The 25812-nt window shown below is 39.4% G+C and overlaps 1 pseudogene; it reads left to right on the top strand.

Moving 5' to 3' along the window:
- Positions 1 to 2110: 2110 nt before the first annotated feature.
- Positions 2111 to 25812, top strand: part of LOC102843174 — a 69050-nt pseudogene continuing 45348 nt past the window's right edge.

Here is a 25812-nt window from a genome sequence, read left to right as displayed (position 1 = left end):
AGGCTAACACCACAGTACAATAATGCCACTCTTTTTCTCCCTTAGAAACACAAATGTCACATTTTTAACTGAGCAAATGACTGCCAAGTCTAAGATGATATTTTCCAGCTTTCTTTATATCTAAACCAAAACCAAATCTGCAGTCATTGAGTCAATTCATAGTGACCTTTAAGACTTTCAGAGCTGCAATTAATCTTTATGGGAGTATATTGCCATATATTTGTTCTGTGAAGTAGATTTAAGTAACTGAATTTTAGCTGCTGAGCACTGTTAATTACTGTGCCATCAGGATTCCTTCTCCTTGCATCTTCAAACACAGGGGCATATGTCTAAATACCAGGCGATAGAATGTGATTAAAGTGATGTGTGCACATTCTGGATCAAATGTTCTCAAAAGGAAATATCTTTGCACCCTTTCTATTACATCACTCTTTTCCTTGCCCAAAATGTAAATGCGAAGCACAAAGGTGGTGAGGCAATTTTGAAGATGACAACATCCTGAAGGATGACATAACAAAAGACAATCAAGTCCCTGAATGAGCTCAAGGAGCATAACACACTCAGCATCACCCACTAAATCTGGACTGTTATGTGGAGAAGATACAAAATTCTATCCCATTTGAGCAACTGTATTTTGAGTCTTTAAGAAAATTACTTAACCTGCACCCCAATAAATACATATTTTTTTTTAAAAAAAGGTAGAGCTTGCTAAGAACATCTTCTTTTCATTAATTGTCTAATTCATTTTTTTCCAGAAACCCTCATTATGGATATGGCTTCTACGTGGAAGTATTTCAATATATAGAGTTACTTACAGACATAATAACAATATATTGTTGCTGTTTAGTACCATTAAGTAAAAACCAACCTATGGTTGACAATCTGGTCAGTTTTCAGAAGCAGTTAATTGTTTGGGAGGAGATTACCTATTCTTCTCCCGCGGAACAACTAGTGGATTTGAACCAAGTGCCTTTGGGATTATAATACAGTTTTTCTACCATCATCTTCATCTTTTTGCCTTTTTAAAGTTATAGATTGTGATTTCTTTAAACTACTGCTGTTCTTCTTACTAAGTGTCATCTGTTTAAAATATACTTATAGCTCACACAGGACATTGATTACTCACCTTTCATCCATGGAGCAGCTGGTAGATTCAAAGCAGTTGCCTTTGAGTTTACAGCGCAGCTCCTACCACTCAGTCACAAGACACAGAATTTTAGCCTTCTCTTATTTTTCTCTCTTTTGTCAAATAAGGTGCCATTTGATTCTACATTAATGCATATCTACACACACACACACTCCAATGTTCTGTATGAAATGGTCTTCAAAAATACATATTACACCTCTTAGCACAACACTTGGAAGAATAGTATTAATCACAATCACCAGGATTTATATTTTTTTTAGTGTTTTCTTTTTTATTTTATTTCTTTACAGCATAGTCTTCCCATTTAATTTTTTTCTCATTCACAATTTGTTTTTTAATCAGTGAAACAAATTATTTTAAAAATCATTGGCTTATAAAAGGCAAGAATTTATGTTTTCAGAATCTGCTAATCACAACTATGCATTTCTAAATGCTGCCCTATTGATTTGCATTTAATAGGTCAGAATCTCTGAATAATTTTTAATTGATGTTTTTTGTTATTGTTATGAAGTGCCATAAAATCAGAACCAATCCATAGCTGACCCTCTAACAACTTTTCAGAGGCTGTAAATCACATGAGAGAAGATTGTCCATCTTTCTCCCTCAGAGCACCTGGTGGACTCAATCCTCCTGGCTTTGAGTTGGCAGCCCAAATTCTTACCCATTACTTTCCAAAAAAGACTTACATAGAAACTGTACTTTTGTGCATTATTATTTAGTTAGTTTTCTCTCTCTCACTAATACGTTCCATAAGAGTATCTGCTATTGCTGGGGGTGGCGGGGGAGCGTGTGAGTGAGTGAGTGGCTGAGTGAGTTTACCTCTAGGCAGTGAAAGGCCCGGGGCCTGCCTCAAAGGAGCAGGGTCCTGGCACAGGCTAGCAGCGGGCCCCTCTCAGCCCCTGGGGGCCCAGAGGCAGCAGCTCGCTTATGAGGAGGCGGGGAAGCGAGTGTCCGGTCCCCGCCATGGAGGGCATGGACGTGGACCTGGACCCCGAGCTAATGCAGAAGTTTAGCTGCCTGGGCACTACCGACAAGGACGTGCTCATCTCCGAGTTCCAGCTACTGCTCGGCTTGCAGCTTAACCCAGCCGGCTGCGCCTTCTTCCTGGACATGACCAACTGGAACCTACAAGCAGCAATTGGCGCTTATTATGACTTTGAGAGCCCAAATATCAGTGTGCCCTCTATGTACTTTGTTGAAGATGTCACCATAGGAGGAGAGTCGATACCTCCTGATAGTTTATAAAAACATGGCAGATCAAGAATTCTGGAGCAGAGGCCAGGCCTGCAGGGGTTTGTCTTAAATATGTCTGGGGAGACCAGTTTGGACACGTGAACATGGTGATGGTGAGATCATTAGAACCCCAAGAGATTGCACATGTCAGTGTCCAGATGTGCAGCCCCAGCAGAGCAGGAATGTATCAGGGACAGTGGCGGATGTGCACTGCTACAGGACTCCACTATGGAGATGTCATCTGGGTGGTTCTCAGTGTGGAGGTGGGTGGACTTTTAGGAGTAACGCAGCAGCTGTCATTTTTTGAAACGGAGTTCAACACGCAGCCACATCGCAAGGTAGAAGGAAAACTTCAACCCGTTTGCCTCTCCCAAAAGAACCGACAATCAGATGTAAACAACCTAAAAGACCCTGGGGGTTCCGAGTTCGACTCAACAGAAACACATGTGCTCCTGCTCCTGACCAAACTGAGCAAGATCAGAATAGACTCTCACAGAACTCTGTAAATCTATCCCTCAGCAGTCACTCAAACAACTTATCAGTAGTGACTTACAGTAAGTGTACATAAATGGTACAAAAGAAACACTACAGGAGCAAAGCACTGACCAGGACTGACCCAGAAAATGAGGAGGAGGAGGGCCTTTGGGTGTGTTATCTGATGCTGCCATGAGCATACACTGGGAGAGCGAAAGTTCCTGTTTTTTTATTAACCTGTGTGAACCTTTCTATTTATTTAAATCAATCACAAATAAAAAGAAAAAAAAAGAGTATTTGCTATTATTGATGATTATATCCTCAACTCCTAGAACAAAGCTAGGTTCACGAATGGGATCTAGTTAGTATTTGTTGAGTGAATAACCATGATGTCCCACCAGAAAGAAGATTTCCTGGCAGAGACCTAAGTTGTTCTTATATTAATTTTGTTTACACAGAAGACCAAATTGAACTAAAGCAGTAATACTCTAGAGTGTTGTTGTTGTGCTGTTAGATGCCTTTGAATCAATCATGACTCATAGTGGCCCTGGGAACAGCAGGTCTAAATCCTGCCCTATCCTGGGCCTTTCTCACCATCCCTGATAAACCTAAGGCTGCTGCTACAGCCACTATGTCAATCCATCTCATTGAGTGTCCTCTTTTTCGCTGACCTTCCACCCTTCCAAACATGATATCCTTTCCCAAGCACTGGCACCTCCTAACATGACAAAAGAATATCAGTAGAGGGAGCTCTGGTGGCTTAGTGGCAAGAAGCTGCACTGCAATCCCAGAGGTACATGGTTTGAATCCACCAGATGCTCTTTTAGAGAAGAAGGGGCAATCTCTTCCTGAACCAGTCAGATCTGATTTGACGGTACACACACACAAAATAAGAAAGAAAGAAAGAAAGAAAGAAAGAAAGAAAGAAAGAAAGAAAGAAAGAAAGAAAGAAAGAAAGAAAGAAAGAAAGAAAGAAAGAAAGAAAGAAAGAAAGAAAGAAAGAAAGAAAGTCAGTAAAGTTTGATAATCCTTCCCTCTAAAAAGCACCCCATTTACACCTTCTCCAAACAAAAATCATATGTAGATTATTGATAAAATTGTTCACCAATAAATAACGTTGCCACAACCTACCTGCCAACCTGCTATGTGTTTTATAGACTTGTTTCAATTATTGAACTACTGCAAAACAAACTACACTAAAATTTAGTGACTAAAAAAGAGCAACATATTGTTTGTTATGATTCTATGGACTAACAGAATGGTTCTAGTTTTTCATGTGGTGACATCTGAGTACCGAGGTAGTTGGAAGGTCCACAACGGATTTACCCATGAGGCTGGCTGCTCCCTGAGAATTCAGCTGGAACTGTCTGCTGGAGTCTTGGTACTTCCACATGGGCCTTTGCAAGTCCCTGCTTGGCTATCAAAACTCCTGAGGAGACATAACTGGCTTCTGAGAAATAGCATGTCACAGTATGATGATTCAGTATTAAGATGGAACATTGCAATTACAGAAGATAGAAGCTTTATTTTTGTTTTCTTCTTTATATTTTGTTGTTGTTGTCGTTATTGAGACTATACCTACCAAAATATTCATCCATTCAATGTGTTGTTGTTGTTATGTGCCATCGAGTCACTTGCGACTCATAGCGACCCTATGTACAACAGCCCTAAACTCTGCTCTGTCCTGTGCCAATCACACTGTCTCTGACACTCCCATCCCAATTATCCCAGTCACTGAATCAATCCACCTCATAGAGGGCCTTCCTCTCCTGTGCTGTCCCTCCACCCTCCCAAGCATGATGTCCCTCTCCAAGGACCGGTCTCTCCTCACAACATGTCCAAAGTATGTTAGACGGAGCCTCAGAATCCTTGCCTCCAAGGAGCCACCCAGTTTAACCCTTTCCAGGACAAATCTGTTTGTTTTCCTAGCAGTCTTTGGCCATTGTCCAACTCTCTGATGCATAACAAGTGATTGCGAATGCCAATTTAGCAACACTGGTTACGTTCTTTAGATTGTGCAACTATCCTCACTCTCCTTTTCTGAGTTGCTCCTCCCTTGTTGAAATAAATTCATTGTCCTATAAGGTTTCTAACGAATCTTTCATGTTGCTTGTGTAAAAATTATCCCATAGCGACAATTTTTTAAAGAACATAATATTCAAGACAGGTATTTCTTAACCAGATAATTAAACTGTTGTTGTGTTGGAACCAACTCATAGCTAAACCTCCAGTAGGTTTTCAGAGGCAGTAATGTCCATCTTTCACCCATGGAGCAGCTGGTGGATTCAAACCACATACTTCTGTATTGTAGATAGATTTTGTACATAGGGTTGCTATGTTGTTGTTTTTGTTATGTGCCATCAAGTCGCAAGCAACCCATAGAAACCCTATGTACAACAGCCTTGAATACTGCCCAGTCCTGATCCAGTCTCACTGACCCAGACACACCTATCCCTACTACCTCAATTACTGTCAATCCATCTCATCCAGGATCTTCCTCTCCTGTGCTATCCTTCCACCCTTCCAAGCATGATGTCCTTCTCTAAGGACTGGTCTCTCCCTGCCACGTGCCCAAAATACATGAGATGGAGCTTCAAAATCCTAGCTTCTAAGGAGAAATTTGGTTTCAACCTCTCCAAGATAGACCTCTTTGTTTTCTTGGCAGTACATGGTATATTCAAGACACTTCTCTAGAGCCACAGCTTCAAGGCCTTGATTCTTCTTCTGTCATCCGTAGTCATTGTCCAGCTCTCTGATGTATAGCAAGTAATTGCGAAGACCAATGCCTGGATTAGGAGCACCTTAGTCTCTAGGCTGATATCGTTGCTTTTCAGTACTCTGGAGAGTTCCCTGACCTCAGATTTTCCCAATGCAATTCATCTTTTGATTTCCTGACTGCTGGTTGCTGGGTTGCTATGAGTCTCAGACAGTTTGATGGTACATAACAACAACAGTTTGAGGCAAGAATTATGTTTCATTTTTTTGCATGTAAACCCAATTTTATAAAAAATATTTTTTTTTAGAATAAACACCTTTAATACATGTGCTAAAGTGGGAGGGAGATTTATTTGCCTTTCCGTGCCTTGATTTTCCTCAGGTAGAATTCCAGCTCTTTGCCCTCTAGCGCATAACCATCTGCGTGGCCACACTGGCCTGGCCGGGAAGCAGTACATGCAAGAAGCTTGCCCTGTTGGAACTGCTCCTCTAGAAGACTGCTGATTTTTGCATTCCTTTTCCTTTCATCGTATTTTTTCTGAATTTTCTTTGATCACTTTTGTTTAAAATATCTTCCTCCTCAGGAGTCAGCTTAGCCCCCTTCTTGCGACCCAGGGATAACGCATAGTGGGACTCATACCACTGGTGGTAGGGTGTACTGTCAATGAGCACGATGCAGTTCTTCACTAGGGTCTTGGTTAGGACCAGTTCATTATTGGAGGCGTTGTAGACAACATCAATGATCCTTGTTTTTCTAGTACAGCATTCAGAGCCCCAGAAGTTCCCCACACCTAGTCTTAGGGAACAGTACCTCTTGTTCCCTCCTCTCACACGAACTGTGTGTATACGGGCCCAATCTTACTCTTGGCAGCGGGCGTCCCAGCTCATACTTCTGCTTCTTGTAGTAGGGCTTTCTCCTGCCCCTGGTCTTGCTGCGCTTGTACCAGTTGTCCCGGGAGATGCCCAACGCACCGTGATCCCTGAAAAGAGCCAAAATTATTTTTTTAAAGAGACTTTTCTTCCCCATCTCCACTCCCCCCCCCCTTCAAATGGACTTGTGAAAATCAATTAATTGATCGGAAGAGCTTACTTCTGCAGTCATAATTCTATGCATATCGCTTAGGATCCAGTCCCTGATGTAAATTCCACCTGGTTTGCTGAAACCTTATATTGAAGCTTTGACCTCTCATATAAGACGTTCTCCTCAAGTCAGCCATGTTGTAAGTAAGCTTGAGCTCCCGCATGTCTCTCCATGCTCTTCCACACAGAAAAGCCCTGAAATTATATAAGTATGATGCCTGGCTAGCAATTCTATCTTCCTGCTGTTTCCGCTCCAATCACTATTTTTGAACTGTGGTGTTAGGGAAGAGTGACTACAATCAAATGAGAAATGCTAACCCTGGACTTGCCTTGTGTGATATTCTTTGTCTCCCCCACTCTCAAACCTATTTCCCTAATAAACCCTATTGTTGGGGGGGACCTCAAGCTACCCACTAGGGTGCCTCTAGAATTGCTGACTCACCAAAAAATATGAAAAATTAGAAAATATATACTGTTTTAAGCCATAGACTTTAGGGACATTTGTTACACGGCATCAGAACCATTTTAGAGACTGAAAACAAAACAAACAGAATTTTAGCACGCAGATCAAAGAGTTTGGAATTAAGTCTTAGTCTTTTTTTCTTGGCATCAAATTGATTGTAAAGAATGATTTCAAGCAACTTAACTTTTTCAAACTCAGCATGTACAAACAAAAGTTGTGAGAGTTAACATGAAACTTTTTTTTCCCTCCAGAAATCTGTTTAGTAAATGTCACCCAAGGCTTGATTTTCTCTCACATCTGTCCATCTTCAAGTAAATCTTTTAAGGAACCAAAACCATTTAAATGGGTAATAAATCAGTCACTAAACTTCTCTAGAACAGCTTCAAGAGACAACTCTGTGAGCCATGGGTTTCAATGACATTCTCACTTGTGAAGCCACAGGTAAGAGGCACTTGCTTTCTCATGATTTATAGAGGGGAACACTGCTACCTTCTCAAACCAATTCTAGAATTTCCTGGAGGCAGTTTCTCAGCAGGAGAAACAGCAGAAAAATTCTCTCTGGAGGGCTTTGTTTTGCAAGCATTGTTCTCATTGAGGTCACAGGGAACTTCTGTGATAAAGATCATTTCTTCCAGCACCCTACCTCCTTTCAAAATTCCTCCTTTGGAAGGCAGCAAGTCCCTTTTATTTTTTTTTTTTTTTCTGGGCTTTCACTCCTTCATTGCCGCACCATTCTCTCCACCTTCCTCTCCAGTTTGTTCTTCTTCCCCGCCATCGGAATGTCTGTTTTAATTGTCCAGTTGCCACAGTGCTTGTCAAAGTCAGTTCTGATTAATCTCCTTTGTCGGTGTGTCCTTTGCCATTCCCTATCACTCCTCCCTGAGAGAGACTTCACCCTGATTCATAAGGAAAAGGGAATGGTGTATTCTCTTAGCTACTTCCTGCTGAAAAGGGACGCTGTGGGTTTCAGGGTGAAGATCTTCTCTCACTACTCTAAAGGGCCCCTTTGGCAGTAGGAAACACATAGACTATTATGGAGATTGATTTTGGAATTTAGATGCACTCTTATTGATTGTGCTTGGCCGTACATGTTCATATCCTTGAAGATGTATCATGGGTGTGTTACAACCTAGAGGACACAAATTTGACTAACAAGTTATAAGTACATGAGTCAAAAATTATGGAAAAGTAAAAGAAAAGATTCTTTCGTTGTTTTACAAACCCTCCCCCAGGTCCCCTCCACCATGTAGCCCTCACTCTAGACTCCTGTGATGACAGAAATACCTAGTTATATATCTCTTTTAAACAGTTTTCTCCCTCCTCTGTTTCAGTGCAGTATACATTATTGAACCCATCTTACTCAGTCTCTCCCCAACCCCAAGAACAGTCCCATTCTACAACAGTGGCATCATGTAATATTTGTCCTTTTGTGACTGGGATATTTCACTCAGCATAATGTTCTCCAGAGTCAACCATTTTGAATAATATTGCATGAGTTCCTTTTTTTTTAATGCAGCATAGTATTCCATTGTGCGAATATACCACAGCTTCTCTATCCATTCGTTTGTTGATGGGCACTTAGGTTGTTTCCAACTCCTTGCTATTGTGAGCAAAGCTGCAATAAACATGGGTGTGCATATATCTGCTTGGATGTCAGCTATGGTCTCTTCAGGGTATATTCCCAGTAGTGGAATTGCTGGGTCAAATGGTATCTCTATTTGCAACTTTTTGAGAAAGCGCCATACTGCTTTCCACAGGGGTTGCACCATTTTATACTCTCACCAACAGTGAATCAGGGTTCCAGTTTCTCCACAACCTCACCAGCATTTGTTGCTTGCTGTTCTGTTAAATTTTGCTATTTTGACTGGGGTGAAATTGGGAAATGCTTGGCCTGAGGGTAATCATTACCCAGGCAATGAGGCAGAGAAGAATATTCAACTGTGTTCCTGGAAAGGCATGTCTGTGAGGCAGTCGTTTAATTCTAGTTCACTAAGGCTAAGACAGAAGGCAAATACTGCCCCGATATAGAATCAGGCTCTGTGGTGGCTCAGCCTGGGTGGCCTGACAACCAGGTGAGAAGTTAAGTTCCTCACCTAGTTTACTTGTAATGTTCAACTGTAAGAGGAAGATGACGAGAAGAAATTGATTTTTACTGTATATGTAGGAAATTGTCCTCAATTTTCCACGTATCACGTAGAAGCAGATACTAAAAAGGCTGCTATACTAAACACAACACTTGATAACATTTTCTGGAGAAAAATATGCTTATGTCCTATGTATGAGCTCTTGTTTTACCATTGTTATTTTTAAGTGAAAACCTTGAGTAGATTTGTATTTAATAGTGAAGTCGTCGAAACTCTAATTTTTGAAAAAGGGTGAACACAGATCATTGATATTACAATAATTATGATACTAAAAAATATTAAATCATCATGTAGAATTCAGGAAATTGACTTTGATTGCACCGAGATAACTAAAAACATTACAAAGAAAGATGTCATTCTGGAAGATGAATTGTATTTTCTAGGCTTTGTTACAGGTGACATTTCTCCCCATATTTTTATGTTCCTTTTTTCCCCTAAAACAGAAAGACAAAAAGAAATTTTGTTTGTGGATGGGTAGCCTCCCTTCAGATTTTTTTTCCCCCTTCAGTTTTAAAAAATGCAATGTGAAATACAACTCAACTCTTAAAGGCTACATCACCTCTTAACTTGACAGCCTTAAAAGTACTTGTTATTGGACATATGAAAAGATATTTTTTAAAAGATAGATTCAAGCTATTAGTAATTTTTTAATTGCCATTTTGTTTAAGTGCCAATTAAGGAATAATTTTTTAAGTATTTTGGCCTTTTTAATAGAGGCTTTCAGGCCTCTGTCCTGAGTCATTTAATTTCTGTTAACAGATCTGTCCTGGCTTCTTACTGGCATTTATTCCTGAGCCACCCACGTAGAACTCCAAGTGTAGATCCAAGGACTGCTGAGCTATGAACACTCTATTTGTCTAATTCTGCCAGTGACCACCCTTAAACCTCAGCAGAATCAAAGGAAAGCAAAGATATGCTGAACCATTAAACACACACACACACACACACATACAACCTTGAGGATATTCACAAGAATGTAAGTTCTTTCAAGTCCATCCTGAGTCCTTAGGGTCAGGACCACCAAGGTATCATTTTTCGTTGCTCTAGCTGCAGGATCTGTGGCAAAGTTGTATATGCCTATGGACCAGCCTGCCCAAATGCCCCACACGAAATATCAAGACTAACCACAACCTGAAAATGGAAACCCTCCTTTGGTGCAGAGAGTAGGTGAATTGTTAGCACTGGCTCAGAACGCCTTTTTCCCCTTCCTCCGTATTTAAATAAGATTTGTGTGTGGGAAGGGGTGTGTGTGTGTTTGTGTGTGTGTGTGTGTGTGTGTTCCAGTGGTTTGTGCCTTAAATCAGAATGTAAAGACATGAGACAGTAGGGCTCTCCCATCCAGAAACTATAGATTAGACAAAAATTATACAAAATGAATATATACTACCCATTTGAACTTTAACTACTTGATCTTTTTGCCAATATGGCCAACACTGAAAGCTTTGTTGCATTTCAATTTTATTCAGTGTTCTCAATTGAAGTAAAGGTTAATTACACGTTAATTTGGGCGTAATCTGGAATAAATTAGATGATTGCTCACATAAACATATTGTAATCATAAATTGGGATTTTAGCCTTAGAAGGGAACTTTGAAATTACTTCCCATCCAAACCCTTCATTTTAGAGATGAAAAAAAAAAAATGGAGATTCAGTGTGATTAAATGACCAGCCCAAGGACATGCCGCTAATTAGAAACTAGGCAAGAACTAAGTCTCTCAAAACCCTGATGGGTTTTGGGTTGTTGTTGGTTTTGTGTTTTGGTTTTTTTTTTCTATTATACCTACATATCTGATTGGTCATAAGGAGAGGTGGCAATGGCCTAGATTAAAGAAAATAACAAAAAAAGTCTGCCATTCCTTCACTTCTTCCTGCAGTTCATGGAACGAGCTTGTGTTCTGTTGTCTGTCTGTTTAATTATCTTGTACTATGTTCAGCACTTACCTAATGCAATGTAGGTACTCAGGGGGAAATGTATCAAGTCAAATACAGTGGATAATTGGAGAAATCAACTAATTCATCTTTTGAAGACCAACAGATTAAAGTTAACTTTAATATTATATATGGTAAAGGAAGGCTACCAGCCAGGTGGAAAATGATGAAGGAAGTAGGTCTGGAATTTACACTTTCCACTTCTTTACCACAAAGGGTAAACCACATAAAGACTTAACAGGAAAATACGCACAGCAGTATTATTCATATCATGTGAATGAGCCATTCCTTTTTCTCATTATGCTTTCTAACTTGCTAATAAATTCTATTCTAACATATGTAACATTTGCTCACATATACATTCACGTAAAACTTAAAACATTTCATTTTTTTGGTGGTACAATTACTCCTGACTTTAGGAGATTTCAAAGTACTCTGTCAATCAATAGTTGAAGCAATAGTGTGCATTATTAATAGTATCTGAACTAAGAGTTACTAAGCCTGGTTACTAGTCCCGGACCTGTCAGTCTGAAGCTATGTGGCTTTGGAAAGGTCCAGACCTACTGGTGAGCTCCCATCTCCTTCCATCTTTAAAACCATAGTCTCAATAAGCTTCATGAATTCACCAATGTTTATGGAAGGGCACATGTATTTATTATTCTAAAGAAGGTAGTTCCTCTTCTGGCAAAAACAAACAACACACTGTGTGATTCTTAACTAGAAGACTCAAGACATCTGTTAGGCACCAAGGGGTGGTTAGCTGTGAACAGGGCTTTAACATACCATCTGGGGAGAAAAAACCCACATATAAAAGTATAAGATGTGCATGCAAAAGTGCTGTCCATGCTTTTATTTAACAAGGACTATGTTAGGAAGCTTTGGTGAGCGAGTGGTAAGAAACTGTTCTGTAATCCCAAAGGAATATGGTTCAAATTCACCAGTTCCTTCTCTGGAGGGGATGAACAATCTCCTGCCAAGCAATTTACTGCCTCTGAAAATCTGCTGGAGGGCCGCTATGGGTTGGTTCTGACTTAATAGTATACAACAACTATATACTAGGTTATATACAGAGAGATATGGTGGTTTAGGGGTCTCCCATGTGATTTATTGCCTCTGAAAACCCATTGAAGGGTCAGCCATGAGTCAATTCTGACTCAACTATACATAATAGCAAGAACAATATAGTGAGTTACAGGATACTTGGTGGCCTAGTAGTAAGGAGTTGCACTCTTAACCCAAAGGCAGGTAGTTTCAGTCCACCTGCTGCTTCTTTGGAAAAGGATGGAAAATCTGTGCAATTTACAGTCTCTGAAAATCTAGAGAGTCAGCAATGAGTCGGTTCTGACTCGATGACACATAACAACAGCAATAACATATTGGTTATAAGGAACTTTTCCCATAGGGAGTTGCACGACTAACCCAAAGGCCATGCCTCTCTGGAAGTTCAAATCCACCAGTGCTTTGGTGAGAGAAAGATGGGTAATCAGTTCTTATGCGTAATTTATGGACTTGGGAATCCACTGAAAGATCAGCTATGAGTCAGTTCCAACTCTACAACAATGAAAGAGACATTGGCTTATAAGGAGTTGTGGTGGCATGGTATATAGTTTTTCTGGCTACTAACTGAAATATTAGCAGTTCAAAACCACCAGCAGCTCTGTAGGCAAAAGAAGGGCAGTCTCCTCTCGTAAATACAGCCTTAGACGTTTATGGAGGTTTGCTATGAGTTGTAATCAATTCAGTGGCAACATTGAGTGGATGCATTAGGTTATCTATTAAAGGATTCAGAGAAGAAAGAAGAAACATAGTCCAGACTTGACCTGGATTAGACTCTGCTGAAACTGGAAGACTGCCCTAAGATTAACTAAGCTAAGACCCTCCTTTAAATAGCCAAGCCTACCTCATGAAAGTGCACACAATACAATCACACACAGGAGCATGTTCTGAAAAGCCTCCCAACTGGTGTTTATTGCTCTGTAGCTGCTGTCTTGAAATTCCTAATCATTTTTGTCTTTGACTTTGGACTTTGTGAGTGAAGTCTGATGGGTGCATGGAGTATGCACTAAGATATGGGAGCCTCAGACCCCTCAGAGTCCCACTTTCTTCTCCTCCAGTCTCTAGAACCCCACACCTCATCTCATCCTCTCTCCCCTGTGCCACAATGGTTGCCCTCTTTGGCCATGAGCAAAGCTCTGAGTACAGCCCCAGGACAGCTGGGGTTAGATAATTGACCTCTGTAACATCCCAGAATAAGGCATAGTAGCAGCTGTACCGGCCTTGGACTGACAGCATCGCCGCACGCGTGTCGGGCAGCTAGCCAGAGGCTATGCCTCAGCAGGACCAAGACTGCTCTTATCTCCTATCCAGATCCTGAGCACACTGCAGCCAAGAGATTTAAGAGTCCTTGAGTTCACCATCTGCTGTGGGTTTAGGCTACAGGCCCATGAGAAAGGGAATGCTTTGTTCAATACACCTAGACATCTTCATTCTCAGTAAGGTGTTTGGCTTGGTCCACTAAGGGCTTGTGGAAAAGAGAGTCCAATTACCATAAAGTTCAAGGTCACATGCCAGTGGTTACCAGAGTGGGTCTACATTCAACCACAAGTGTCTCCAGTTTCTGGAATGTCCCCCATTGGCCACTCTGTGCCTGAGAGAAACTCTCTTGCCTCCTGAATTTGATCTGTGTTTGTCACTGTGGCTAGTTGGATACAGGAAGCACAATTGTGTAACTGTAGTGAGTTGTATTTAAAATTGTCCATGTAGAATAAATACAAAGACAAATAGGAAAACTCACATTAATAATTTAATATTTGAATCCATTTTGATTGAGAATGGCATTGAATTTTCCAAATGGTACAAGTGGTATCTAATACTACTTAATATTTTCACTGTTGAATATTAATTGTTCTATTTTTATATACAGATCTCTTCTGTATGAAGGGCAATTTCCTTAGTTAAAGGTCTCAAATTACAGTAATGCTATTGATTGTTCTTGTTGTTGAGTACCATCAAGTCAGGACCGACCCGTAGCTGACCCTCCAGCAGGTGTTCAAAGGCAGTTAATCGACTGGAGGAGATTGCCCATCCACTGCCTGCAGCACAGCTGGTGGCCTTGAACCACAAGCCTTCAGGATTACAGTGCAATTTCTTAACACTACTATTAATAAACATTCCTAAATTATTCTCAATAAATGTTTCAAAAGTTTTTCTCTCTGCAAATGAGCATATTGATGCTTCTTTCACACACTTAAATTTATTATTTAATTAATTAGGCAAGCGTTTCATAACTAAAGTTTACATGATACTACAGAACTTCCACAAGAAAAAGACTGATAATCACAAAATGGGCAAAAGACATGAAAAAACTTTTCACAAATCATTCAGATAGCTAACAAATTCGTGAAGAAATGTTCAAAAATCACTAGCAATCAGAAGTGCCAATGACAATGAGATACCATCTGACCCCAGCAATGGTAGCAAAATTTAACAACACAGCAAACAGCAAACATTGGAGAGAATGCAGAAAGGATGGAACTCTTATGCACTGCTGGTGGGATTGCAAAATGGTGCAACCTCTGTGGAAGGCAAAACTTCATCTTCCAAGTATTAAGCGTGTTGCTAAGAGAGTCTATTCCTTGGAAAGGGACATCATACTTGGGAAGGTGAAAGGTTAACAAAAGAGAGGAAGAACCACAATAAGATGGATTCGCACAATGACTGGAGCAGTGGGCTCAAGTGTGTCAGATGTAACAAGGATGGATATGATAGGACAAGGTTCAGATCTGTTCATAGAGTCACTATGAGTTGTGCTTGACTCGACAGCTCCTAATAACAACACCTATTGGAGGTAGTTTGGCACTTCCTTCAAAAGCTGAGCATAGAAATCTCATAACCCAGTCTTTGAGTTGTGATACTGGAGAAGAATATTGAACATATCATGATTGGCAAAAGAACAAACAGGTCTGTCTTGGAGAGGGTGAAACCAAGTTTCTCTTTGGAGGCAATAATTTTAAAGTCCTTTTTCACATACTTTGGGCTCATGACCTGGAGGGATTGGTTCTTGGGGAAGGACATCATGTTTGGAAGAGTGGCGAACAGTGCAGGAAAGGAAGACCCCAGATGAGATAAATTGATGCAGTAACTGGGGTAGTGGGAGTACATGTTTCAGAGTCAGTGAGATTGGCTCAGAATAGGGCAGGGTTCAGAGTTTTTGTATGTATGGTTGCTGTGATGACTAAATAGCACATAGCAACAACAACAATGACAACACTGCTAAGATATCCCATAGAAAGCAGAACTTAGACACAAATGGAGATATATACACTTATGTTCAGCAATATTATTTACAATAGCAAGAAAGTTGAAACAGTGCAAATGCCTATCAACAAATGAATGGACTGAAAAATTGTGGTACAACAATAATAATTCACACAATGGAATCCTATGCAGCACTAAGAAACAATGACTTAATAAAATACTATATAGCATGGGAGAGTCTAGACAGCATTATGCTGAGTGAGGTGACTGTCTCATAAAGATAAATACTGTGTAAGACCACTATTGTGAAAATAGACAAATAACTGAACAAGGTAAGTATAAATGTTCAAAGGGGAAGGGGAAGAGAAGAAGAGGGGGCAGGAAAAGTAAAAGGGGAGAAAATCACTAGGATATTAGAGGTTAGTTGATGGGGGCATGAAGGAACAGGAAAGATACAATTAAAACTTGAAAAGGTGGGGTGATAAGGCATAGGTAAATAGTAATTAAAATTATATAAAATGCAATGTATATGTATGATTGTATAAAATAATGCACATGAATGAAATTATATATATATGATTATATGCAAACCAACTAAGAAAATTAAAATACATTTTTCAACTAAAAAAGTAATGTTATCTTCTTTATTTGAGTGCATTTTTTATTATTGTCATAGTTTGTGTAGTTATTGTTGTTGTTGTGTGCCATGTCACCTACAACACATAGTGACTCTATGTACGATAGCTCTGAAGCCTGCCCTATCCTGAGCCAGTCTCACTGAATTCAACACATCTACTCTCTTTGCCCAGTTACTGTATCAATCCATCTCATCCAGTGTCTTCCTCTCCTCTGCTGTCTCTCCACCCTTCCAAGCATTATGTCCTTCTTCAAGTACTAGTCCCTCCTGGTCTTGTGCCCAAAATATGTGAGATGGAGTTTCAAACTCCTAGCTGCCAAGGAGAAACTTGGTTTCACCCTCTCCAAGACAGATCTGTTTTCTCGATGATCTGTGGTATGTCCAATACTTCAGCACCACAACTCTTAACACACTGGTTCTTTTTCTGTCATTCTCTGATCTGTAACTGTAAGGACCATGGCCTGGGTCAGGTGTGTGTTGGTCTCTAGACTGATATTGTTACTTCTCAGTACTCTGAAAAGTTCCCTGACAGCAGATATTTCTGGGACAATACATCTCCATTCAAAATATCTGTCAACTTAGCTAGATCAGGATTCTCAATATTATGTAACTATATGCTACAGGGAATTCTAGCGGTTTAGTTTGGAAGCAGGAGTGGCATATACTTCCTAAATAGCATGCCTTCTAAAACTCTGTGAACTTTGATAAATGTCCATAGTTGTAGAGCGGATTCTGGCCTTTTGTTCATAATGATCACTATGAGTCATGCTCGACTTGAAGACAATCAACAATAGCAATGGTTTAGTGGTAAGGAGTTGTGCTGCCAACCCAAAGGCATGCAGTTTGAATCCACCAGCTGTTCTGTGAGAGAAAGGCAATTATTTGCTTTGTGATTTATTGCCTCTGAAAACCCACTGGAGGAGTTGTTTCTGACTTGGCTTGATGGTACATAAAAACAACAACAATCTATATATTATAAAACTTGACCTGTATTATGTCCGCAAGGCACCATTAGTTGCAGTTAGATAATGAAGTAATTATTTTCTATGTTGTGATCAGTCATAAGGGCTTTTAGATGGGCTGCAACACCCTTAGTTAGGTTCCAGCCCTGATTGGATGTAAGGAGTTCCCCTGGGATTTAGCTTATATTATCTTTTACTTACAAGAGACAAAAGGAGAGAGAAGTGAACAGAAAAGGAGGAACTAAAGTACCACCAAGAAGGAGGAGCCAGGAATGGAACTTGTCCTTTATACTTAAGTTGGACCAACCCTGAAACTTCTGGTACCAGGAGACACAGAGGAAGAAAGACTTTCTCTAGAGCCAGCATTCTGAATTGGAACTTCTAGCATTCTAAATTGTGAGAGAATAAATTCATAGTAGTTAAAATTGTTCACATGTAACATCTCTGTTACAGTAGCACTAAGAAGGTGCTCTGCTTGTCTAGTCATAAGGAACTGTGCTGCCAACCCCAAAACACACAGTTCTAATCTACCACCTGCTCTGTGTGAAAGATGGGCAATCTCCCATGTGATTTACAGCTTCTGAAAACCAATTGAAAGATAAACTCTGAGTTGGTTCCTACTCAATGGCACATAACAATAACAATAAATAACTAAGGCAATTGCTAAGACTGAAGATTTAGTAGTCATATTAATACATGTTTAGCATATGACCCTTTTTTTGTTCTTTTACAAAAGTAAATAGATTAAAGATGGGGGAAATAGGTAACATCCACTTGGGAGTTAAATTTAGCCAATATAGAGAAAAATAATTTCCCATTCCTAAACTGATGAGAACTGACCTGGACAGGAGAACTTAGTGTTGAGTCAATCATCTAGGGATAGTGATAGGTAATCATGGGGAGTGTCTTTATTTGTGAGGCCTGGTTCACAAATGCCCAAGTTGTGAAACACTGGAGGGTCAGTGCCAACCAACCTGAGAGCAGCAAATATCTACCAATATAAGGTCCTGAACAGGACCGAAGAAGATTAGACAGCTTCCCAACTTTAGGTATCATGACACACCACATTCAGTGCATTTCCGTTCAAGCTTCAATTAGCTGTAAATGCTTCTGCACTAAAGGGAATCGGAGAACAGATAATCACAAAGTGACCATTACAAAAGGGAGAGTGTTCTTGCAGGTAATCAATTATCAAGCGCTTAATGTCTCACAGACAAAAACTAATGCTCCCTTTTTAGAACCTGGTGTCTGCTAAAAGCAGTATTGGATTAGATCTATTGTGCTGAGTATTTTATGAAAACATCTTGGTGTATCCTTAATACACATCTAAACAAACCTTTCCTTGACACATCAGCTATTACTATCTTTTTCCTCTGAGTGAAATTTGTGTGGCGTGAAATAGAACAATAAAAACCTTTGTAAAAAATAATAATGGAAAAGTATCTCTTTAAGAAATACACTTTCAACTTGTAGGTTCGGACAGGGACAGATTTAAACCATGAGGCAAACGATTGAAATGAATTTTGAAGCCTGGATGTTCCACAATGCAGAGAAGTGTACTTACTGTACAGGATTGCCCTGAAAGTAAACAAGAGAATGTGTAACATGAGATTACCTCTTAGCTATTCACTCTTTTTAATCACACTCTTTTCCACTTATATTTTGATCACAAAGAGACCCTAGTATCATGAAGCTTCAAGTTTTATATTCGTCCTCCTCCATTTTTCACAGTCCCTTTCATGGATACAGGAAAGGGAGTAGCAGTTGTGAGTAGATGCAATAGAGTCAATGTGCATAGAGTCAATTCTGACTCATAGAAAAATTTATGGACCACAGAACAAAATGCAGCCAGGCCCTCCACCAGACTCACAATCAATGGTGGATTTGGGCTCATTTTTGCAAACCACTATGTCAGTCTAAATATTAAGGTTCTTCCTCATTTTCACTGACTTACCACCTTCCCAAACATGACGTCTTCCATGGATTGGTCTCTCCTAACAACATGCCCAAAGTACATGAGGTGGAGCCTCGCCACCCTCACTCCTAAAAAGCATTCTGGCTGGCTATGCTGCTTCCAAGATGGCTTTGATTGTCCTGGAAGTCCATGGTAGATTCAGTCTTCTTCACCAGCAACATAATTCAAAGGCATCAATTCCTCTTCAATCTTCCTTATAAATTAGTTTAAAAGGAAGGCAGGAAAAAAAGAAAAAGAGGCACAAAGAAGGGAAAGAGGCTAAACAACTTGTTTAAAGTCACAAAGACAATCTCTTACAGAGCCAAGTATCCAAAATCCTGTTTCCTGTGCTCTAATCCACTAAATCCCTCCAACATACATCATAACCTCAGAAGTTTCTTTTAGAAGGTACATTCCAATGGTTAGAAATCAGGATGAGTGAAAATGCCACCAGCAAGTACTAAATATGAACTAGTGAGCACCCGGAGCTGAACCCTAATCCCTACTCTAAACATTCTGTAGTCAATCCATTTTTCACATATTTTCCTGAGTTCTCGTGGATATTATTATAGCTCTGGGAAGAGGGTTGGTTGGAAAACTTGGCATCAACTGTGCAAATAAAGTGAAATGAATAAGTTTTTCTTCTGAGAGAGTTTATTTCTTCAAAACATCAGTTCAGAAGCTGTGGAAGCATCCATGTTTAATTAAACAAATGTGAAGAAACCTCATGTTTTCAGTGGAACAGACATGGATTCTGACATCTGTCTTTTTGCAATTGTAACGTCTCCACATAGTAAATGTGGTCAAAAGAAATCATGATTGGTTTCTTCCCTCGCAAACATTTTTCATTAAAACTGTCATCACCTCAACTACTGTCAGAACTCACAAAATATGACAAAGCAGATATAAAAGAAGTAGAATTCCAAAGTTTTTCTAAAGATTCTGATTTATGTTCTATAGACTCTCTCTTTATTCAAAGAGCATATTTGTTGTGTTGTTGCTGTTCTTATGTGCTGTCAAGTAGCTCGAAACTCATAGCAACCCTGTGTACAACAGTCCTGAACCCTGCTTTATCCTGAGCCAACCTTATTGTCTCTGACACTCCTACCCCCCCCCATTACTCCAGTCACTAAGTCAGTCCATCTCTTCGAGGGTTTTCCTCATTTGTGCTGTCTCTCCAACCTTCCAACATGGTGTCCTACTCCAAGGACTGGTCTCTCCTTGCAAAATGCCCAAAGTATGTTAGAAGGAACTTTAGAATCTTTGCCTCCAAAAAAGTAGGCTGGTTTCATTCTCTTTAGGATGAACCTGTTTGTTTTCCTAGCAGTCCATGTTATATTCAATACTTGTCTCCAGCACCAAGGCTCAAAGACATCAATTCTTCTTCTATCATCCCTAGTCATTGGTCAGCTTTCTGATGCATAGCAAGCATCAGGTGCACCTTAGTCTCCACTGACATCACTGCTCATCAGTACTCTGGAGATGTCCCTGATAGCAGACATTCCCAATGCTATTCATCTTCGGATTTCCTTATTGCTGGGACCAAGAGTGTTGACTGTGGAGCCACGCAAACTGAAGCTGTTAACAATCTCAATCTCTTCATCTTCTATCATGATGTTGCCAATTGGTCTAATGGTGAGAATCTTTGTTTTCTTCATGTTGATTTTCAATCCATATTGAAGGCTTTCATCATTGATACTCTTCAGCAAATGCCTCAGGCCCTCCTCAGTTTTGGCAAGCAAGGCTGCATCATCAGCACTACACAGGTTGTAGATGAGTCTTCCTCCAATCCTGATGTCACATTCGTCCTCATATAGCCCAGCCTCCTGAATGAACTGTTCTCCATATAGATTGAAAAGGTATGGAGACAGGACACATCCCTGACATCCACCCTTCCTGATTTTGAACCATGTAGTGTTTCCTTGCTCTGCTCTGATGACTGACTCCTGGTACAAATATAGGTTTCACATAGCACTATCAAGTGTTCTGGGATTCCCACTCTTCTCAGAGTCAGCCACAGTTTGTTGTGATCCACACAGTCAAATGTCTTTTCATGGTCAATGAAACACAGATAGACATTCCTCTGGTACTCTGCTTTCAGCTAAGATCAATCTAATGTTAGCTATAATATCCCTAGTATCACAGCCTGTAAACCCAGACTGTACATCTGGTAGTTCTCTGCACATATATTTGGTACTACTTTAAAAGTAGCAACATTTAAGAAATAGGAGCTTTTAGGCACATAGATGAACACATGTGCCTTGATTTTGAAGATAGCTGGGTAACTGGAGGGATCTTGAAAAACTATACTTAAGAAAAATGAGACACCACATTGCTATAATAAAATAGAAAACAAGTCAAAATCAACGGAATGATAGGAACAATTTCTCATCTTGGATAAATCACTAAACATGTGCAGGTGCTTTGTTTTTTTTATTTGCAGAGTTTAAATGGAAATACTATTTATACTTAGAGAAACATATTATGTCTATGTAGAGAAGAGGATCTTAAAGCAAACATTTAGTATCACAATCATTTCAGATTCTCACCTCTAAAATTACTAACAATGTAGAAAAAAATTAATCCCACTGTCAAAATCTCATGAGTCTACAAATTTCTCTTCATCTCCATTGTTGTTGTTATGTGCTGTTGAGTCAACTCTTACTTAAACCAACCCAATGTATAATAGTTCTAAATCCTGCTTTATTCTGAGCCAATTTCATTGTCTCTGACACACCTGCCTCCATTACCTCAGTCACTGAGTCAATCCTTCTCCTCCAAGGTCTTCCTTATCACTATCTTAATCTAAACAGACATGATTTCATACCCAGACCATTGCCACAATCTCCTACTTAAAAAAAATTATGAGTCTCTATTCTTATTGTTTTTTCAAACCAACCTACTTCTTTTTTTTTCTTTTTTAGAATTAATTTTAATGAAAGTTTACAGAGACTTTGGATTTCCATTCATTCATTGTTGCACTTTTCTCTCTGCCCACTCCTCCTCTCCAATTCGCTCTTCTCTTTGAAAAGTAAAAGAAAAAATCTTTCATTGTTATACAATTCCTCCCCTCAAGTCCATACCACTATACAACATTCATTCTGAACTCCTGTCATGACAATAATACCTAATCATATATCCCTTTTAAACAGTTCTTTCCCTCATCTGTTTCAGTACAAGTATACATTATTTATCCCCTCTTTTCTCAGTCTTCTCCCAACCCCAATGTCAGTTCCACTTTACAAAAGTGGCAATATTTGTCCCTCTGTGACTGAGATACTTCACTCAGCATAATGTCCTCCGTGGTCACCCATTTTAAATGATATTGCATGAGTTCCTTATTTTTCAATGCAGTGTAGTATTCCAGTGTGTGAATATACCACAGCTTCTCTATCCATCCATTTGTTGATGGGCACTTAGGTGTTTCCAACTCCTTGCTATTGTGAACAAAGCTGTAATAAACATGAGTGTGCATATATCTGCTTGGGTGGTAGTTTTTGTCTCTTTGGGGTATATTCTCAGTAGTGAATTGCTGAGTCAAATGGTTTCTCTATTTGCAACTTTTTGAGAAAGTGCCATACCGCCTTCCACAGTGGTTGCACCATTTTACACTTCTACAAACAGTGAATAAGGAAGGGTTCCAGTTTCTCCACAACCTCACAAGCATTTGATGCTTGCTGTTCTGTTAAACAATTTTGCTGTTCTTACTGCGGTGAGATGATATCCCATAGTTGTTTTGATTTTCATCTTTCTTAGAGCTAGGGATTTCGAACATTTCTTCATGTGCTTGTTAGCCACCTGAATGTCTTCTTTGGTGAACTATCTGTTCATATCCTGTGCCAATTTTTAAATTGGATTATTTACTTTTATCTTGTTGTGGTGTTCAGGTATTTCATAAATTCTAAATATAAGTCCCTTATCTGACATGTCATTACCAAATACTTTTTCCCAGACTGTGGCTTTCCTTTTTACCCTGTTGGAGAAGTTTTTGGATGTGCATAGGGATTTGATTCTTAGAAGGTCCCATTCATCTATTTTATCTTCTCCTAGTTGTAGGTTTTTCAGGGTACTTGGAAGATAGTTTATGTTGTGTATTAGGACTTCTAGCGTTCTTCCAAGCTTTTCTTCAATGAAGCTTATAGTCCTTGGTTTTAGTCCTAGATCCATGATCCACCTTGAGTTGGTTTTTATATATGGAATGAGGTGTGGATCTTGCTTGAGTCTTTTGCTGATACTTTTCCAATTTTGCCAACACCATTTGTTTAAAATGCTGTCATTTCCCCACTTAACTGATTTCATCTCCCTGTCAAAAAAATCAGTTGACCATAGATAGATGGGCTGATTTCTGGGTTCTCAATTCTATTCCATTGATCTATGTGTCTGTCATTGTCCCAGTACCATGCTGTTTTAACCACCACGGCAGTGTAGTTGGATTTGAAATCAGGGAGTGAGATGCCTCCCACCTTTCTTCTATTTTTAAAGAGTGCTTTGCTTATTCAGAGCTTCTTTCCATTCCAAATGAAACTGGAGATTGTCTTTTCCATCTCATTGAAGAATGGGATTGGTATTTGTATTGGGATTGAATTAAACGTGTAAATTACCTGTGGTTGTATTGCCATTTTTACAATATTGTGTTTTCCTATCCATGAGCAAAGGATATTCTTCCACTCCTCCAGGTCTCTTTTTGTTTCTTGTAGTAATGTTTTGTAATTTTCTTTGAATAGATCCTTTGTGCTTCTGGTTAGATTTACTCTCAAGTATTTAATCTCATGATTAGCTATTGTGAAGAGTATTGTTCTTCTTAGCTCCACTTCTGTATTCTCTTTGTCACTGTGTAGAAATCCAATTGATTTTTGTATGCTGATCTTTTATCCTGCCATCTTGCTGAATTGGTCAACTACGTCCAGTAATTTTCTTTGCTGAGTCTTTAGTGTTTTCTAAGTATACTATCATATCATTTGCATATAGGGATAATTTTGCCTCTTCTTTGGAAATTTGGATGCCTCTTATTTCCTTATCTTGTCTTATTGCTATTACTAAGACTTCTAATAAAATATTGAATAGGAGAGGTGATAGTGGGCATCCTTGCCTAGTTCCTGTTCTCAAGGGGAATGCCTTTAATCTCTCTCCATTGGGAATAACGTTGGCTATCAGGTTTGCCTATATACTTTTTTACTATGATGAGGAAATCCCCCTCTAATCCTGTTTTGTTGAGTGTTTTAATGAGGAAAGGGTGTTGGATTTTGTCAAAGGTCTTTTCTGCATCAATTGTTAGGATCATGTGTTTCTTGTTCTTTGTGTTGTTAATATGATGAATTACGTTGATTGTGCTTATGTAGAACCATCCTTGCATTCCTGTTATGAATCCCACTTGGTCATGGTGAATTATTATTTTTTAATGTATTGTTGGATTCTATTGGCTAACATTATATTCAGAATTTTTGCATCAATGTTCATGAGAGATATTGGCCTATAGTCTTCTATTTCAGTGGTGCCTTTACCTGGCTTTGGTATCAAGGATATGTCTGCTTCATAGAACGAGTCTGGGAGAATTCCATCTTTTTCTATTTACTGAAATAGTTTATGTAGAATTGGTGACAGTTCTCTGAATGTTTGATAGTTGGGAACAGAGAAGAAGAATCAGTAGTTGGAAAACATGGACTTGGTGACAGAAATGAAGCTGGAGATAGAATGATTAAATTTTGCACAATCAATGACTTATTAATTGCAAATACATTTTATAAGAAACATAAACCCAGGTTAAACACATGGATTTCACCTGATGGTATGCATAGGAATCAGATCAATTACATCTGTGGAAAGAACTGCTGGAGAAACTCAATATCAACTGTGAAAACTCAGCCAGGAGCTGATTGTGGAACAGACCACCAACTACTCACACAAGTTCAAGCTGAAGCTGAGGAAAATTAAACCGAATCCACAGGAACCAAAATATGACTTTGAGTTCATCCCACCTGAATTTCAGAAACATCTCAGGAACAGGTTTGAGGCCTTGCACACTAATGAGTGAAGACCTAATGAGTGCGGGAGGATGTCAAATGTATCGTCCAGGAAGAGTGCAAACGGTCATTACAAAGACAGAAGAGAAAAAAAAAGACCAAAATAGATGTCTGAGAAACTCTGAAGATTGCACTGGAGCGTAGAGAAGCCAAAGCACAAGGAAGAATTCAAGAAACCAAAGAGCAGAACAGAAGATTCCAAAAGGCAGCATGGGATGACAAAGCAAAATATTACAATGAAATGTGCAAGGAGCTGGAGTAGGAGAATCAAAAGGGCCAAACTCGTTCAGCATTTCTTAAGCTCAAGGAACTGAAGAACAAATTCAAACCTCAAGTTGCTATAATCAAGGATGCTTTAGGAAGAATATGAAATAATCCAGGAAGTATTAAAAGAAGATGGAAAGAATATACTGAGTCACTGTATCAAAAGGAATTGGCAGACACAGAAGAATTTCATGAAATAACATATGAGCAAGAACGTATGGTGATGAAGGAAGAAGTTCAAGCGGCTTTGAAGGAAATAGCCAAAAAACAAGGCCCCAGGAATATACGGTACACCAACTGACATTTCAGCTAACAGATGCTGCGCTGGACATGCTAACCAAGTTGTGCCAAGAAATCTGGAGAACAACCACTTGGCCAACTGACTGGAAGAGATCTATATTTGTTCTCCACCAGAGTGTGGAAACTATAGAACAATCTCATTGATTTCACATGCAAGAATGATTCTAGTGAAGATTATCCAAAACTGACTGGAACAACACATCAGCAGAGAACTGCCAGAAGTCCAGGCTGGG

Source organism: Elephantulus edwardii, unplaced genomic scaffold, assembly GCF_000299155.1.
Source record: "Elephantulus edwardii isolate Elephantulus edwardi_28Jun2011 unplaced genomic scaffold, EleEdw1.0 scaffold00007, whole genome shotgun sequence".
Taxonomy (NCBI): domain Eukaryota; kingdom Metazoa; phylum Chordata; class Mammalia; order Macroscelidea; family Macroscelididae; genus Elephantulus; species Elephantulus edwardii.
Note: the sequence above shows the minus strand (reverse complement) of the source record. Positions and strands in the feature narration are given on the sequence as shown.